The sequence below is a fragment of the Moschus berezovskii genome, chromosome 17 (assembly GCF_049115385.1).
Source record: "Moschus berezovskii isolate FMDL1 chromosome 17, NW_MosBer_1.0, whole genome shotgun sequence".
Classification (NCBI taxonomy): domain Eukaryota; kingdom Metazoa; phylum Chordata; class Mammalia; order Artiodactyla; family Moschidae; genus Moschus; species Moschus berezovskii.
Window position 1 is genome coordinate 33,021,863 of NC_142476.1, and position 19,734 is coordinate 33,041,596.

Sequence of the window (19,734 nt, forward strand, 5' to 3'; positions counted from 1 at the left end):
GCACATCAGAATCAGCAGGTGGGCTGGTTAAAACACTGGTTTAGTAGTTACGATGTGAAGCTAGAGCGTTTGCACTTCTCACGAGTTTCCAGGTGATGCTGCTGCTGCTGCTACAGGCCATGCTTTGAGAACCACTGCCCCTCTGGACTCAAAGGGGTAGAGAAGTGCAGAAAACAAAGCACTCATTGTTCCCATTCCCTCAGCCTGCTGGGCAGTGTTGCTGAAATGCCTGTGGCTTGCTTTTTGCTTCCTAGACATTATTTCACAGGAGAGCAGAGGTCTGGCTACTTGCATTTGTTTCAGTTCAGTATCTCCTCTTGTCTGGGTAGTATGTAGGCTGGTCCACTGCCCTAAACTCAGGCGGGTCACCTTCTAACAAGCTGAGGATTTAAAAAACATACAATAACACAAACAAAGGCCTAGAAACTGAAAGCATGTTGATTTATGGGCACTTCTCAGGAACTAGTAATCCAGTTCAGAGAATGAAAAAACCTTGGCTCATCCACCCAACTAGAGGGCTTCTCAGAAATTCATGAGATTTGCAAAAAATGGGATTCATCATTTGCCTTTCCCTAGAGTTCTTGCCTTATTGTGTATAGCCAAGCTTCCAAACAGTAGACTTTGAATTTCCATCATGGAACATCAAGCATGTTTGGGAGAACACTAGGGGTCGATAACCCTATAGGCGCTCTGGCAGTGAGAGGCATGGTGTACAGAGCATCGGGGCTAACAGTGTGAGGCTGTGGAGTGAGATGGAGCTGGTTACGAATGCTGGCTCTGCTATTTAACAGCTGAGTGTCCGTGAGCATATTACTTAACCTGTCTGGATCTCATTGTCTCCAGAATCAAGGCTGATACAAAAAATATTTAGCCAACAGATATGGCATGAGCATCAGCCAATCAGAATGGATGGAGGCCAAATCAGAAGCAACACCAACTATAAACAAGCCAGAACCAGGGTGGAGGACTGGCTTGCATTTTCAAATAAGATATGGGTTCCATCTGTGGTTTATCTCTGGGCTGTAAGGAGGGTGTGTGTATGTGTGTGCATGCATGCGGGTGTGTCCGCACACAGAGAGCAGGAAGCCTTCCTGGGAGTGAGACCACGTGGCTGTTTCAGAGTCATGAGCAATATCTCTTTTGGAGGCTTTGGACCACAGTCAATTTGGCCTGTCTTACCCCCTTTCCACAATCTGGTTGGTAGTCAGTGGGTGTGAAGCCAAGAATGAGAAAAGGTTCTGTGGGTTGATTCTTCTTATTCTGCTATTTTTGGAAAGAAGCAAGGTCAGATTCCTATTATTGCTTGCAATATGGAAAAGTGCAAAAGACTGCATAAAAGTCTCTCCCTCCAGACATGGTCAGGGGGACCTGAATAGTCCTTGCCCTGGTATACAACCATTGGTTGATCTGGTTTACCTTTTCTGGGGAAAAGGACAATGTACCTCACAGGCTTGAACTGAGAAGAATTCAAGATAATAGGTATGAAACACCAAGCACCCAGCAGGAGCTCAGTTAACGGAAGCTCTGTGTTGATCTTCTAGGCTGTGTGCCTAGTGCAGGAGCTCTGAGGCTCAGGGGAGCTCTGTCCACTGCCTGAGAGCCAGGGAGCCAGGTAAATTTCCTGTGATGTTGTATGGACCTTGCTTACTGATACCTGAGTGGGTCTGTATGGGAAACTTGTACTGAGTACTAACACAGATGAGCTATTTGTTATGCAGGGAAAGTAAGTAAAAGAAAAGAACTGCTGAGTTCTAACAAGCAGTGGGGAGGAGGTCTTCCTATTTGGGGCCTTGTGAGAGTTTCAAGGTTGGTAGCAGTAGTGTAACCCCAGTGTGAATAGCTTGGCAGCTGCAGAGGTCAGGGTATGGCTAGCAATGAGGTGGATGACTGTGTGGACGAGGGAAGGTGACCACGGGGCAGATGCACACCCCCATGTCATCCTCAAGGTCAGCTGTGGCCCTTGACACCGCTTGCAGGGGCATATGGTAGTCATGAGTGAGTGAGTGGGAGGAGGAGTGTCTGTGCTCCAGTTCTGTGGGAAGCCAGGCTGCTGCAGCCCCCGGAAGACCTGGGATGCGGCAATGTACCAGCCGCGGGGCAGATGGACATGCAGAGTCAGAGCCTTCCCTTGTCGGTGTGCTCTTCTAGACCGCTGTTGTCCAGGAAACGACGACCGACTGTGTCTACATCTTTGGATGTTACAGCTTGCGTCTCTTTCCTCAGTTCTCTCAGCCACTCTAGTCCTCACCTTACTCTTGTTAGTTTTAAAGTGGGCCACCCCCTCCTCCCTGAAACTCTTTGGTCTTATCTATTTATTTATGGCTGCGTTGGGTCTTACTGGCAGTGCGCAAGCTCTTCGTTCAGGCATGCAGGCTCTCTCATTGTGGCACGCGGGCTCCAGAGACCCTGGATTCTGTAGTTGTGGTGCACCAGTTTATTTGCCCTGCAGCATGTGGGATCTTTCCAGACCAGGGATTGAACTTGCATCCCCTGCGTTGGAAGGCAGATTCTCAACACCTGTACCACCAGGGAAACCCCCCTCTTTTGTCTCTCGAGTAATGTGATTGCCTCTCTCAATCGACCTTGTACTTCTAACACCCCTCCTTGGAAGACTCTTCCTCCTGCATCTTTGTTTCGGGGCTGTCTCTCTCTCTAGGTAACTGCATCTGCATTCAAGAACTCAATGGTCTCTGTGCATGAGCCTGAAATCTCCATCTCCAGTCAGGAGCTCGTTCTTTAGTATTTGGATATATTTAGCATTTAGTATTTGGATGCCCTTTGGATGCTTCCTCTTTGGTTGCTGTCATTATTGCACTGACCTCCCAGTTTAGGAGCTGCTTCAGGTTTCCTCTCCTCCAATCCACACTCCTCCTGCTGCCCAATTTTCCCCCCCTAAATTACCCACTAGAACTTATCCCTGGATCAGCTTCAATGATTCACCAATACCCACAAGAAAACTACCCAGTATGAGTGGTGATAGTGGTAAAGAACCCATACGCCAATGCAGGAAATGTAAGAGATACAGGTTCGATCCCTGGGTTGGGAAGACCCCCCCTGGAGGATGAGGTGGCAACCCACTCCAGTATTCTTGCGTGGAGAATCTCATGGACCAAGGAACCTGGCAGGCTACAGTCCAGAGGGTTGCAAAGAGTTGAATGTGATTGAGCGACTTAGCACACCTTGAACTAAAGCGGCCCGATCTGTGTTGCTCTTAAGTGGTCTAAAGAACCTGATGCTTGGGCTCTGCTCCCTTGCCAGCCTCCTTCCTTGTTTCTCTCTCACCCAGTTTGCAGACGCTGACCTTCTTGACCTTGTGTCAGTGTCTCAAACACAGTGCGTCTCCTACCCCTCCGTGCCTTTAGACATGCCGCTGTTTCTGAAATGTTCTTCCCATTCATCTGCTGGTGACATTTGTCTTTTCAGACTTTTCTAAGGCGGCATCTCCTCTGTGAAGTGCTTCCTGGCACCCAGGGCTGGCTTCACCTGTACAGTGATGCAGGGCCCCAGGCTCAGAAGGGCCCTGCATTTGGTGGAGTGCTCTGCTGTCACCATCTTAAAACTGTAAAGAATTTGAGAATAAAAGACTCTGCAGTTGTATTTCACACTAATGCCCATAAATTATGGATCTGGTCCTGCTGCCATCCCCACAACAACCTCCACACGGCACAGTCGTGACACTTACTAGGTTGTGTTGTAGTCACTGTGATCTGTCCGCCTTACCCACTGGCTGGTGGGGGCCTTGAGACCGTGTCCCATTCATCTCTAATCCTTAGTCCCCAGGGCAGACAGTAGCACATAGTAGGGACTCAGTAAATGCTTGTGGATGGAGTTAATTCAGGACTGTGAGTTTTTTCTCCTTAGTCTGGAGTCTTCTTTCTTTCTTTTTTTGTTTTTTTTAAAATTTATTTAAATGGAGGAAAATCCCTTTACTGCCTTTCCCTTTTACATACATTCCCCACGTGATACCAAAAGCAGTGAGCTCCAGTTTTAATTATTATTATTACTTTTAGTTTGGTTTTACGATCTAGCCTAAGTCTATATACTTCTGGGGGCATCAGTCGACTATCTGTGAAGTGACCAAACTTCAACACTCGAGGGACTTTTGGGCTGTAACTTTCTGAGCCCCTCCACCTCTCTCTCTGTTTTGGGCCTCTCCTTCAGAACACTTAAGAATCCCCATCCTTTATACGCCTTTAAAAAAAAAATTCTCACCTTCTCTCTTACGTTACCTCTTTTGTTTTTTATCAGGAAAGGCAAGGCCAGACTCTTCACTCAGCAAAAGCGGTCTTTGTTGACATTTGGAGGGAAAAAAAATGAAGAGAAAAGTCAAAGATCCTTCAGAATCTTGGTGTTTGAATATTTAAAGGCTCTGAATGCTAGAAATGTTGACAGGTCCTGTGTCAGCTTTCATTCTGATCCCTAGGCCCATTGTTCATTCTCCAGAAACAAAAGTAGCTCCGTTCAAGGGTCCATGTGCAGAACAGATTTGCTGGTCAACTTTTCTGCCTGCCTGGCCTTCCCCTGTCCCCACGGCTGCCTGCCTGACTGCTTCGATGCCAGAGTTCTCAGAATGCTCCTCTCCAGGGTGCCCTGGGGACTTCAGGGTGGGGCTGAGGGAGAAGGTGGGGGGAAATTGAGTTGGGAAGAGGACCGATGTTCTCAGGGACCCCTCTCTCATTTCTACCATTTTTACTGCTTTTCTATTTGAGGGCTCTGGGTAAGAGGTGACTGGAAAAAAAGGTTGCAAAGCTGAAAAAAAAAAATAAATGCACAAAAGCCTCTGTCTATGGACCTGGTATCGAGTTTCAGTCTGGGAGCAGGGCCGTGGCTGGCTAGACTGACTCTGTGGCATGATTCTTGTCAATAGGAAAGAATATAAATTTTTTATGCTTCCTGTTCTTACTGTCAGCCCAATTATAATGGGGAAGTAGGGTTCCTGGACTGGTCTCCTCACCCGCTCTCCCTGGCCACAGGCTGGGTATTGACTGGGACTCCAGCTTCTTGGCAAAGGCTAGGACAGGGTGGTTGATAACATTGCCATAGGTGTTAAATGGCCAAGGAACCTGCCTCTTCACCTGAGGGCCTGGATCCTTGCTAAGAGACCATGCCCAGAAGGACTGGTAAGGATAGGTGAAGGGACTTGCTGGCTGTGGACACCCCTGTCCTCCAATCCCCAGACCCTAAATATCTTATTTTTTTCCCAGAGGGTCTTCTGGCAAGCCCAGCCATGGAACACCACGGAACAGAGGGTGGCACGGGATGTGGAGCTGAGGTGATGTGGAAATCTGGAGCCCACCTCACCTGGGATTGGGTCCCAGTTCTGCTGCCTAACTCTCTCTGAGGTGACTCCACGTGCCTGTTGCTATGTTAGATCCTGTAGGGGAAAAGGAATTTGCATTCTAATTGGAGAGGAAAAAAAATCCCACTTTTTGGCTGGCAGGAAAGTTTTCTTAGCCTCTTCACCTCCACCTCCCAAACAAGCCAGAGAGAAACCCAGGAATTGAAGAGGAGAAACTGAACACAGTATCTTTCACTGCACAGGAAGACTGGGAGAGGACAAAGGCTGTTGGCAGAGAAATTAGTTCAAAATTACATTCACAGGAAAAATATGTCTCTGTAGTAGCCTGTTTGATGGATTTTGGCAGGGAATGAACCCTTACAATTTGAGATGTGTCTGATATGTTTAGATACATATTTGGGGAAAGAGCAAATGACAAACTGGAATGGTAGACCCTGAAACCTTCCTCCCCCACATGGACCCAGAGGGCCCCCCCGCCACACATGCCCGGCAGCAGGAACTGGGGCCAGAAGAGACACATCTTTGACTCATGACAGAGAGCAGAGCCAGAGCCGTTTAGGAGCTACCCACGAGGACTTGGGTCTATGTGATGCACGGGGAGCGGTGGTTCTGAGTGGTTTGGGGGGAGAGTAAGGAAGAAAGGGAACTTTAGGAGGGAGTTAAAAGAGACAGGACTGAAGGAAAAGGAAGGAAAAGGCAGCTTAGGGAAAGAGGGCTTGGTCCCATGGAACAGAGGTCCCCAGCTTTTTGGCACAAGGGTCATGGAAGACAATGTTTCATGGACAGCAAGCAGGGAATGGTTTCAGGACGATTCACATCCATTACTGGGTACTTTGGGGGCTTCCCTGGTGGCTCAGTGGTAAAGAATGCGCCTGCAATGCAGGAGCTGTAGGAAACATGGGTTTGATCCCTTGGTCGGGAAGATCCCCTGAAGGAGGAAAGTATTCTTTCCTGGAGACTCTCATGGACAGAGGAGCCTGGTAGACTACAGTCCATGGAGTTGCAAGAGTCGGACATGACTGAAGCAACTTAGCAGGCATGCATTGGGCACTTTATTCTATTATTACATCAGCTCCACATCGAATCATCTGGCGTTAGATCCTGGAGTTTGAGGACCCACTACCTGGAAGACTCCTCTGGATTCCAGGGAGTGTCCATGTGTAGGCATAATGGGAGTTCACCTCAGAGAAGGGAGGGTACCTCGAGGTGGCCAGGATGTCTCAGGGAACAGGCAGGATTTGGGCTGAACCCTGGAGGACAGAAAAATTTTCATAGCCAGGTAGAGGCAGTCAGTGCGGACACTTCAGGTGTAAGGCTGTGTGGTGAATAAGCTGTGCTTTGGTCCTAGCCTCCACTGCATCCTCCTGTCTCCTTTACTGGCTGCCCTCCCCCACCCCCAACAGGGCTTCTGGGCCCATCCATGACACAGGGACCTGGCAGCGGCCGTGGCCCCATCTTTTTGCCCACAAGGCTGGAGCATTTACTCAGGTCTGAGACTAGCCCTTCCTGGGGTCTGGAGGCGACGGCAGACAGCCCTCGCCCTGCCTTAAACATCTACGCAGGGGAAGGTGAATTTCACATTTCCAATTATGACACAATCTGCTTGGTGTGGAAGTGGGAGCCTGTTGACTTTAACAGCCCAGCTGTTCCTGTCTTCAGGATGGCAGTGAAAATCTCTTCCGAGCAGAGGGGCGAACAGTCTGAAGTTCTGATGGGAGTCCTCCTGGCTGCCACAGAAGAGCAGTTTGTTACGGTAACGTGGCCCTGGGGGCCTCCATGTTCCTTTCCCGTGCGATGCAGATGGGACCACCAGGCCCGGCTGTGCTGGGAGCTATTTCCTAAATGTCACAATTCTCTGAGATGAGTGAGTCCCATATTTCTTACGGTTTCTTAAAGCCTGTATTACAAAGCTGTCATTTGTTTGGGCTTCCTACCAGCTTCCTTCCCTTCCCCCTTCTCGCTATCTTACCCTCCTTATGAGGAGGTGGAGGGAAAACCCCCTATTTCTTTCTGCTCATCAAACTGTGCCCTGCCTGCTTTCCCCAAGGCTTAGCCCTTCCTCTGATCCCTGCGCCTGGCTGCCGTCTCCACTGGAAGGGACAAGCCCTCTTACCACCAGGGATTTTTCAGAGGGGGCCCTTGAACCTGCTCTTGGCTCTTGGGTTTTTAACTTCTAATTGTCTTTTAATGCCTCAGCTTCTTCTATCCGCCTTTTGAATCCCATCACTCGTTTCCAGCCTTGTAGAAGAGGCCGTCTCACAAAATTAATTGCAAAGCAATGGAAAATGTAAATGTAGTAGAAAATATGATGAATCCCTCTTCTGAGACTAAAGTATGGTTAAAAATGGTTTATTCATTTTTAGCTTAGTCCTCTCTCTGATGAACAGCTGAGCTGGTATAGCTTCTTGGGCTTCCTGGTAAGGGTCACTATGAACACACTTACCATTATTCACATCTGAGGTTTTACTGTAAAGCAATGAATGTATTTTTTTTTTTTTTACATAAATATACCACAATTTTGTGAAATGGAAAACTTCCTTCTTCAATGTTATCAACTGGTAAGTACTTTACACACACCATTTGTGTGTTTAGAATTGTTAATGCAAAGGTTTTCATCAAAATTTCATCTGCGTCAGTTCATAAAAAATTGACATATGTCAAAAAGTACAATATTTCAGCATCTAAGTTATATTTGCGAAATGGCTTCTTAAATATGGAAGTGGCTTAAAAAGTGTTTGTTGGATCATAAGTTCTGATTTTTAGTTTCAGAAAGTATCACCCTGGTAACCATACCCTCATGCCCAGGGTGCTGTCATTGCATATAAACATTGATCAGACTTCAGGATAAGTTTGTATGTCATACAAGAAAACCACATTCATCTCTCCACTGTCACCTTCATATTGACCCAAAATGTTTCTACCTGCTTTACTCCAATGACTTTTGACTGTCTAACCTTCAGATATGAAACTTTCTTATAATGAAAGGTATTGAAAGAATAGCTACAGGCTCTGAATAGGATTCTTAAAGAGGATCTCAAAAATATTCTAACAATTGTAGCACTGAAAAAAGAGAGTCTGTCCCAAAGGATCCACTTTTTAAAGTTGAAGAATATTTGCTTTACACTGTTGTGTTAGCTTCTGCTGTACAGTGAAGTGAATCAGCTACATGTATACATATATATTCCCTCCATCTTGGACCTCCCCACTTTCCTACCCATGTAGGTCATCACAGAGCACTCAGCTGAGCTCCCTGGGCTATATACGGCAGGTTTCTACCATCTATCCATTTTACACATGGTTGTGTTGTTCTTGTTCAGTCGCTAAGTTGCGTCTGACTCTTTGCAACCCCATAGACTGTAGCATGCCAGGCTTCCCTGTCCTTTGCTATCTCCTTGGAATTTGCTCAAACTCATCTCCATTGAGTCAGTGATGCCATCCAACCATCTTACCCTTTGTCACCCCCTTCTCCATGTAGTTAGGTCAAACCCAATCTACCAGTTCATCACACCTCCCCATTCTCCTTCTGTCTCCACACATCCATTCTTTACATCTTCATCTGTATTCTTGCTCTGCAAACAGGTTCGCCTGTACCATTTTTCTAGATTCCACATATATGTGTTAATATACCAACAGGTCCACTTTGAAGGACATGGTTATTGGATTGTGGGCAGAGGTGTCTTCCCCTGACTTCATGTATCTATGTGAAGAGCTACCTCTAGAGTAGCATTACTGGCTAATCCATGCCTCCTGCACTCCTCCCAGGGGGCAAAGAATAACTGAGACTAATGGTAGCTCACTCAGTAAAGAGCCTGCCTGCAGTATAGGAGACCAGGGTTCGATCCCTGGGTTGGGAAGATCCCTGGAGAAGGAAATGGCAACCCACTCCAGTATCCTTGCCAGGAAAATCTCATGGAGAGAGGAGCCTGGTGGGCTACAGTCCATGGGGTCACAAAGAGTCGGGCACGACTGAGTGACTAACACACAGTGGTGACTTAGGGAGAAGGACTGGTAACTTAGGGAGGACCAAACATGCATCGCTCAGCCCCTTCAGGCTCAACTTTCAGATATGCCAGATCTCTTTGCCCTGAAGTGAGAGGCCTGCCCTGGAGAGGTCTTCATGGGTGGGTCAGATTAACTTGGAGATAAAGTATTAGCTAGCCCTCCTGGCCACAGATCTAAAACCTCATGGTCAAAAAAATTGACAGTATTTTGAATTCTCTGTTTAGGACTCCGGTGTATTTCTCTCATTTAGTTCTTTATTACTATTTACTTTCGGCTGTGCTGCTGTCTTCATTGCTGGCAGGCTTTTCTTTAGCTGCAGTGACCGGGGGCTACTCTCTAGTTGTGGTGCGCAGGCTTCTCCTTGCAGTGGCTTCCGCTGTGGAGCATATGCTTGCTCTAGGGCATGCGGCCTCCAGTCGTTGCAGCACGTGTGCTCAGTAGTTGTGGCTCGGGGACTCTAGACCACAGCCTCCAAAGTTGTGACACACAAGCTTAGTCGCTTCATGGCATGAGGGATCCTCCTGGATTGGGGCTTGAACCCTTGTCTCCTGCATTAGCAGGCAACTTCTTTACCACTGAGCTACCAGAGAAGCCCTCTTATTTGGTTTTAATCTCCAGGGGATGAAGAAAGAGATATTATTTATTATCCCTTTAAAACACCATCAACTATGTTCATTTGGCTGCATAAATTTTTATTGCCTTTATGAAAGCGGCTCCTTTGCATTATAGTTATACCTGATGTAGTGAAAAGCTAGGAACCACAAGAGAGGAAGTCTTCCTTGGCCCTATCCCTTTATTTTATTAACTTAAAAAGTTTCATCAGGAAATATGGAAAAAGAGGGAAATGCCCACTTCCTACTTGTGGAAGAGAGTTGTGAGCAACTGCACTTGCTCTTGATAAAAGAGGGTTTTTTTCCCCCCCACAATAGGTCATTTTTATTTTATTCTACTTTTTGGAAATGTTAAATGTATCATTCTAGTGCAAGCCTTCCTTCGTTGTGATAAAATTATCCCATTTCTTTTTAGAATTGATGGAAATGAACGACTTTTGCTGTGATTCTAATTTCTTCCGACAGTAGAAGCTCACACAGGGCAGGGCTATGCTGTTCAACGTGATCACACCTTCTTAGCTGCTGGATGTTCTATTGGTTCTCCTTGCCTTCTCCTGAGGCTCAGGTGTGGTTGTTGGAGATTGTTAGGTGGAGGTTTCTGGAGACAGGCCAAGGGATCTTTACCTCTGAGGACCAGCATCACAGCTGAATTCTAGAAAGATGCTCTTTTCTTCCTGGTTTCCTTGTGCCCATCTGACCCAAGAGCAGGGAGAACTTAGCTCACCTGTCCTTGGGGTTTCCTCATTGGGGACAGATATAGACCTTCCTCTGCTGGTGTGCATGTGTGTGTGCGTGTGTGTGTGTGTGATTTGCACACATTGAGCTCTACTAGCATCTGCAGTTCTGACCTGGACACTCTGAAACTGGGCCTCCAGGCTTTCAGTAGGCCCCACAATGGAGAAAAATGTCACCAGTTCTAGAAAAATCTCTAGAAGATCTAGAAAAATCTTACCAGAGTCCCCGAGGCTTCCCCCATATTCATCCTGGTGCCTTTAAACTCCAGAGCTCCTTTGGTTGAGAATTAGAGATACATTGGAGATAGAAATGTGGCAGGGAGGGGGTTGGTCCGGGGGGAACATTGTGTGGTCAAAAACCACTCTTCTTTCCAGAATCCGCTTGATTCCATCCTTGTCTGTCCCCACAAAGCAAATATTAATACCATCATTGTTTATAGCAGTCACCTTGGAAACCCCAGGCACTTGAGAGCTGGTTTGTCCCAGGTGGAAACAAAATGTATCAGGCCCTTCAGCAAGGGCTAATGTGATTGATGCGCAATATAACCTGACCCCTTCTGAGCCTGGGCCTGGTAATTTGGCCAGGTTTCCTCTTGTCTCGGTGGTCATGGGAATCCCTTCATACATAGTCCAATCTAGTTTCCCTTTGGGCTTTCTCTACCCAGTTCTGAACTTCTGGCTTCCTTGCCTCTTGTGGTTTCTGAACTTTGGTTTGAATCTCATCTTTTCTGGGGCTCTGTCTTGGTTACCCCTCTAGATCTTGTCTCTAGAAGGAAGTGCCCTCTATAGAACCCTATCCCAGCCCTGAACCCTTGGCTGATGCCCTCTCTGGGTGGTGGAAATCAAACAGGTGCCTGATGTCAGATGTGATAGAACCTGAAGGCTGACTCAGGGGAGTTTTGCTTTGAATGAGAAGTAGCCCCTTCTTATTAGCAGAGGGACTTCCCCCAGTGGCTCAGTTGGTAAAGAATCTGTCTGCAATGCAGGACACCTGGATGACCCCTGGATTGGGAAGATCCCCCGGTGAAGGGAATGGCTAACCATGCCAGTATTCTTGCCTGGAGAATTCCAAGGATGGAGGAGCCTGGTGAGCTACAGTCCATGGGGTCGCAGAGTCGGACACGACTGAGTGACTAACACTTTCATGTTTTCTTATTAAAAAACAGACCTGGAATTGCATGGTCATATCCTATGACATCTCCAGAGCAGGTTTGGCAATAATGGTTTTTTGGATACCCCAAACTGTCTTCAGTGTTTTTACAACTTTCATGAAGTTCATATATATTTCTCAAAACAAAGTTATTTTAACTTTTTATTGCAAACAGAGCAGTAAGCCAGAAAGCAGGATGAGCAGGAAAAGAAGTGGGATTGTCAAACAAAGCAGAGACAACTTTGGTAGGATTCCTTTCTGTCCTACTGTCCTTGTCTCTGTGCATGTGAAAATTAGGCCAAAAGAGGCTTAAGTAGAGAAAAAGGATTTTAATAGTCGAGAAGACTTGCCTCTTGAGGTTTTATTTTCTCCCTCCTCGAATACCAAAACCAGACCCATAAGTCTGGGTGTTTAATTTCTATTTCTAGGACACGGAAAGGAATTTAGAGTTTTTAGAGCTATAAGAAAATGAGAAGTAATCTCCTGTTCTATAGATGAGGTAACTAAGGACTAAATTAGTGAGCTGAGCCAGCTGAGTCTGCAGTCTGTTGGTGACAGGTATGGAACTCAACACCAGCTTCCTGACTGCCTGCTCGTTCTCTGTCCACTTATGTCCCTTCATGTTCAGAGGAGGGAAAGGAGGCTGGAGAAGTGGAAGAAAGTAGGTCTCAACATCCCTGCTCTCAGCTGACAGCAAGGATGCTGAGTGGAAGCTGAGAGAGAAGACACACAGGAAATCAGTTAAAGCTTTGTGCTTTTCAATGTCAAGCTTAGGTCAGCTGGTTGAGAAAAATGCAGAACTCGTAACTAGGTGTTCTCGCGATTTCTCTAAATTTTGCAATAGAAGGTATGTAAGTCATATGTTTAAGGCAGTATCCAAAAACCTCACAGAAGCAGTTATGAAATATTTTGTTTTACTGGCAATGGGACAAAAAATAATTGGGCATTAAATCAAGGAAATGGGGAAAAGGGAGCTGCAAATCAAGGGAAATGGTAGAAAATTAGGTCTTAGTGGAGAGAAATGTGTACATATGAACTGCTTGATGTTTCAGGGAAAGAAAGATAGTCCTGTAAATCTCCCCATTTAACCCTTTGAATGTGAGGACTGAGTTGTGCTTGCCTCTTTTGGAGCCATCCTCTTTGCTGAGCAGGCAGTGGGGTGGGGCTTGGCTTCTCCCTGTCCCATATTGTCAGAATGGAGTGTGATGATTTAGAAGTAGCTTTTCTCTTTTATGGGCTTCCCTTGTAGCTCAGCTGGTAAAGAATCCTCCTGTGATGGGGGAGACCTGGGTTCAATCCCTGGGTTGGGAAGATCCCCCTTGAAAGGGAAAGGCTATCCACCCCAGTATTCTGGCCTAGAGAATTCCATGGATTGTATAGTCCATGGGGTCACAAAGAGTCAGACACAGTTGAGCGACTTCACTTCACTTGTCTTTTATGGGCTTCCCAGGTGATGCTAGTGGTAAAGAACCTGCCTGTCAGGAGACATAAGAGACATGAGTTAGATCCCTGGGTTGGGAAGATCCCCGGGTTGGGAAGATCCCCCAGAGAAGGGCATGGCAACCCACTCCAGTATTCTTGCCTGGAGAATCCCATGGATAGAGGAGCCTGGCGGGCTATAGTCCATGGGGTTGCAAAGAATCGGACATGGCTAAGCGACTTAGTATGCACACATGCACTTGTCTTTTAAGGGGCTTCCCAGGTATCTCAGTGGTAAAGAATCTGTCTACCAATGCAGGGTACTCAGGAGATGCAGGTTCAATTCCTGGGTCATGAAGATCCCCTGGAGGAGGAAATGGCAACCCACACCAGTATTCTTGCCTGGGAAATCCCATGGACAGAGGATATGGCTGGCTATAGTCCATATGGTTGCAAACAGTTGGACACGACTGAGCAGAACGAAAGTCCTTGTCTTTAATGGGAGTTTGGGATCAAATTCCTGGGACTATCACAACCTCTGCATTTCTCTTGCCTCTGACTGGGCAGTGACCTCAGTCTCTTGGCAGCTTTGAACCAGGGAGATAAGCTTCCAAAGGCCTTTGCTGGAGGGCACTAGGGCCCTGCCACCAGGCCACATAATTTCATTAGATCCCACTGAAAGCATGCCTTATTATAGGTCTCCTCTATATGTACTTTCTATAAATTATAAATTAAAAAATAAATAATAAACACCTTTTTAATTGCATATCCTCTTTTTATTTTCCCTCTTGTCAATTAAAGCGAACTTGCAAAGCTGCTTAACACAAAAAAGCTACACAGCCATCAACTCTTGTTAGATGTGGTACAAGCCGTTACACTGATTTTCCCATAGCTGCGAGGATTAATCACAGATAATCATCACAAAAGGATCACACCCATAAAAATAATATAAAAATAGCAAAATGCCCGAAGTGGAACCACTGACAAAAGAAGAAAATCGCTTAAACATGGATAGCTCTGACTTAGCACTTAGGGGGCAAAGGAGAGGAAACAGAGAGATCTTAATGCTTGCTCTTGAAAGCTCCTAGATCTGGTCCGTTTGATGAGGGATGTGGGATCAGGAAAGTGCTGAAGTAATTGACTGGCTCTGGGATGGAGGCAGCCTTTATATACTCATTTTTTAAAGAATTTATTTGTTTATGATGGTGCTGGCTCTTCTTTGCTGCACACAGGCTTTCTCTAGTTGCAGCGAGTGGGGCACCTCTCTAGCTGTGGTGCATGAGTGTCTCATTGTGGTGGCTTTTCTTATTGTGGAGCAAGGGCCCTTGATGGCTTGGGCAGACAGAGACTCAATCAGCATCTTTTGGTTCCTTTTTCAGTGGATCACTTGAGGAACAGGGTGTAGGGCACTGGGTTAGGTGAGGAGATGTATTCATCTTTCTACTATGACCTTAGGGTTTCATGAAGAGATGGAGGTTTGAAGCCAGTTTCAAAGCAAGAAAGGCACTTGCCCTGGGAAGAGGACCCAGGACCAGAGGGACCACCACCATGTCTAGAGAATGAAGGTATTGACATAACTGTGCCATCTTAGAACCAGGTATTGGTGACAGGACAGGCAGGCTAAAGCTCATGGGTGCTGGCTTGAATATTGTTCTATCAGTGTTTGAGGCTATCATGTGTACTTTCCTTGTGTGGAGTAAAATGAAGTGGAGCTTGGGCGACATCTCAGCAGGTTAGATATGCTGGGGTCTGAAATGTTTCTCTTCAGATTGTGGATGAGAATACTGCTTCTGTTCTGACTGAATTGGCTCAGCATTTCAGATTACAGGGCTTGTCCAATTGGTATCTTTTATCAACACTGGAAAGCTAACATTTGAAAAGGAGAAGGCTTAACTTCCCTCCTGCCTGGTCTTCCCAGCACCTGGGTGAAGGGTGTCACACGCTGCCTGTGCTGGGATTCACAGCTGAGCCGCTGGGGACCGAGCTGCAGGCCACATCCCAGAGTCCCCTGTGATCACCCGGTCCTCCAGCAAGCTGAGACAGGGCATCTCAAGCTGTTCCGCATGTTGCTATCCAGTGTAACCTTCAGGTGGTTCTTCCCTTCCTCCCTTTAAACTCCTGTCTTGCTTTGCTTTGGAATCATGTGGTTGTCAGTCCTCAAGATGGCAAGACAAGGTGTCTGCGGGCTAATGAACAGCTGTAGGAAGATAATTAATGCTCTCCGACCTTCCTTACAGACTTTACCACCTCGCCGCAGCACCGCCAGCAACATCTGTGCTTCCTAGCAGCTGAACTGTAAAACACCCTTCTCTACTCTTCGCGAAACAACTGTCAGACAGGCCAGCACCCACATTAAGGGCAAAACTTACAAAATGCTACACACAATGAGCTGCGCTGTTCCCAAGACACAGATGTTGAGTCTCTCCATGAGAGAAGAGGGATGAGAACTTTGGGACATATTTGGTTCTAGTGTGGATGTGGAGGGAAGGCAGAGGTGGAGGACAGGAGGACCAGGGAGGGAAAGGCTTTCAGTCCTTTCTTCCAGGGATGGTTGCTGAACCTGCAGGCTTTGGAGCCAGTCCAGAAGTGCTTTGTGAGTCACCAGGGGAGAGGGTGTGTCGTCTGATACTTCTTAGTGGTCTCATCCAGAGGCCGCATTCAAAGCAATGAGTAGAATTGCACAGGCACCATGCAGATCAGACCTTTGTTGTAAAGACTTAGTACAGCCGTTCTAGTGTATACTTTCTGCATATCAGACCCGGTCTCATGTTCCATGATCTCTCTTCAACCTCAGACATAACAATATATTATTTAAAAATTTTACTGGAGTATAGTTGATTTATAATGTTATGTTAGTTTCTGCTGTACAACAAAGTGAATCGGTAATAGGTATTCATGCACCCCCTCTTTTCTGAATTCTCCTCTCGTTTAGGTCACCACGGAGCACTGAGTAGAGCTTCCTGTGCTCTGCAGGTTTTGTTGCTCAGCTGCTAGGTCGTGTCCGACTCTTCGGGACCCCATGGACTGCAGCATGCTAGGCTTCCCTGTCTTTCACTGTCTCCTAAAGTTTGCTCAAATTTGTGTCCAGAGAGTCAGTAATGCCATCCAGCCATCTCATCCTCTGCTGCCCCCTTCTCCTACCCTCAATCTTTCCCAGCATCAGGGTCTTTTCCAATGAGTCAGCTCTTTGCGTCAGGTGGCCAAAGGATTGGAGCTTCAGCTTTAGCGTCAGTCCTTCCAATGAGTATTCAGCATTGATTTCCTTTAGTATTGAGTGGTTTGATCATCTTGCTGTTCAAAGGGCTCTTCTCCAACACCACAGTTTGAAAGCATCAATTCTTTGGCGCTAAACCTTCTTTATGGTCCAACTGTCACCTCCATACATGACTACTGGAAAAACTGTAGCTTTGACTATATGGACCTCTGTCGGCAAAATGATATCTGCTTTTAAATACGCTGTCTAGGTTTGTCATAGCTTTCCTTCCAAGGAGCAAGTGTCTTTTAATTTTGTGGCTGCAATCACTGTCTGTAGTGATTTTGGAGCCCAAGAAAATAAAATATGTCACTGTTTCCAGTTTTTCCCCTTCTATTTGTCATAAAGTGATGGTACCCAATGCCATGATCTTAGCTTTTTGAATGTCAAATTTTAAGCCAGCTTTTTCACTCTCCTCTTTCACCTTCATCAAGAGACTCTTTAATTCCTCTTGACTTTCTGCCATTAGGGTGGTATCATCTGCATATCTGAGGTCGTTGATATTTTTCCCAGCACTCTTGATTCCATTATATGTTCTATACAGTATGTTCTCATTAGTTATCTATTTTATATATAGTAGTTCAAACATGGCAATATTTACTGAGTACTTATTACGCTGGAAATGGTTTTAGGAGATTTTGAGAACTCTGCACATGATGAAAATGCTTTAACAATAATGTCAACTTTCCCCCCTGGTTTATGAGTGCTAATTTGCATGTTTGTGACTTGAGTCCCAGCTTCATTTGCAAAACCTCCGTTTCTTTGTAGTCTGGCCTGCCCACCCTCAGCCGCCATCCACGTACTCCTGGGCATTCCCAGGGGATGTCTCCTCCGTGATCGAGGATGTGCCTCTCCTGTTTTCCTGATCCTGGCTCTTGATGTTTCTTTTACCCACAGGACCCTCGAGGGAGGGAATCCTGAGGCTGGTGCCTTCCTGACCCAGCTGTTGTCTTCCGATGCTCTCTCCTGACTTTGCCATTAGTACTTTACTGTACATCAGTGTTGGGCATCGTACTCTGTGCCCTCGAGTGGCACCGGAGTGTCTGGGGAAGCACAAATATTCCTGTGAAAAACAGCTCCTTTGCTTCTGCTTGGGAACCCTGTCTGTATTAGGCAAAGCCCAACTGGAAATCTTACACATAGGATCCATTTATTTCCTTACTTGCTTGATCCCTCCATGGATGGAGTGCCAATCTCCTCTCCTAGAAGGCCACTTCCTCCTCTTGCAAGTAAGTACCTGGCCTGTGAGGTAGCCATACACCTCAACTGGCCCCATACAGGCCCTTTTTGATCTTAGCCCACCATCGAGTAATTCAGCTAACGTCAGGTCTCAAATTGACTGCCCAGGGGACGTTCACTGGTGTTACAAAGAAAATGACATGGCATGGTGCAGATAAGGTCTAAATAATTTTGAATCAAAGCAGAAAAAGACTTTATACCAAACAAACTTGAATAGCACCCTTGCTCAGAAGAATATGGAGACTGTGCTGGTTAGAGAGACCACAGCCATGGAGCTCAGGATGGGAACTTGATGCTGGAGGGTTGAAGAGGCATAGCCAGCATTTTGCAGAGCTGAGAAGAATGGCACCTTCTTAGAAATGAACTGCAGTCAGTTCTTAAAAGGCTATTCTCTGGCTAAGTGCTTAAGACAAGACTAAAACTGCATTTCAGCCTCAAGGAAGCCATAAAGGCAGAACCACGTGGGGCCATCAGGAAAAGGCTCAGGCAGGCCCAGGGCTGGTCCCTGCCTACATCTTATCACAGATTCTTCAGCAAGGATGCACAGGAGAGAGACATTCATATTCACTGCCTCTCTCTACACATTTTCAATAAATCCTTACAAAATCCTTAGTAAATCCCCAAGTTAAAAACTCTTTGTTGTTGTTTAGTTGCTAAACCATGTCCAACTCTTTGCAAGTCCATGGACTACAGCCTGCCAGGCTCCTCTGTCCATGGGATTTCCCAGGCAAGAATACTGGAGTGGGTTGCTGTTTCCTTTTCCAGGGGGTCTTCCTGACCCAGGGATGGAACCCACGTCTCCTGCATTGGCAAGCAGATTCTTTACCACTGAGCCACCATGGAAGCCCAAACACTTGTTCAGTTCAGTTCAGTCACTCAGTCGTGTCCGACTCTCCATGACCCCATGAATCACAGCATGCCAGGCCTCCCTGTCCATCACCAACTCCCGGAGTTCACTCAAACTCATGTCCACAGAGTCGGGGATACCATCCAGCCATCTCATTCTCTGTTGTCCCCTTCTCCTCCTGCCCCCAACCTTTCCTAGCATCAGAATCTTTTCCAGTGAGTCAACTCGTCGCATGAGGTGGCCAAAATATTGGAGTTTCAGCTTTAGCATCAGTCCTTCCAATGAACACCCAGGACTGATCTCCTCCAGAATGGACTGGTTGGATCTCCTTGCAGTCCAAGGGCCTCTCAAGAGTCTTCTCCAGCACCACAGTTCAAAAGTATCAATTCTTCGGCGATCAGCTTTCTTCACAGTCCAACTCTCACATCCATACATGACCACGGGAAAAACCATAGCCTTGACTAGATGGACCTTTGTTGGCAAAGTGATGTCTCTGCTTTTTAATATACTATCAAGGTTGGTCATAACTTTCCTTCCAAGGAGTAAGCGTCTTTTAATTTCTTGGCTGCAATCAGCATCTGCAGTGATTTTGGAGCCCAGAAAATAAAGTCTGACACTGTTTCCACTGTTTTTCCATCTATTTCCCATGAAGTGATGGGACCAGATGCCATGATCTTTGTCTTCTGAATGTTGAGCTTCAAGCCAACCTTTTCACTCTCCTCTTTCACTTTCATCAAGAGGCTTTTGAGTTCCTCTTCACTTTCTGCCATAAGGGTAGTGTCATCTGCATATCTGAGATTATTGATATTTCTCCCAGCAATCTTGATTCCAGCTTGTGCTTCTTCCAGCCCAGCGTTCCTCATGATGTACTCTGCATAGAAGTTAAATAAGCAAGGTGACAATATACAGCCTTGACGTACTCCTTTTCCTATCTGGAACCAGTCTGTTGTTCCATGTCCAGTTCTGACTGTTGCTTCCTGACCTGCATACAGGTTTCTCAAGAGGCAGGTCAGGTGGTCTGGTATTCCCATCTCTTTCAGAATTTTCCACAGTTTATTGTGATCCACACAGTCAAAGGCTTTGGCATAGTCAATGAAGCAGAAATAGATGTTTTTCTGGAACTCTCTTGCTTTCTCCGTGATCCAGAGGATGTTGGCAATTTGATCTCTGGTGCCTCTGC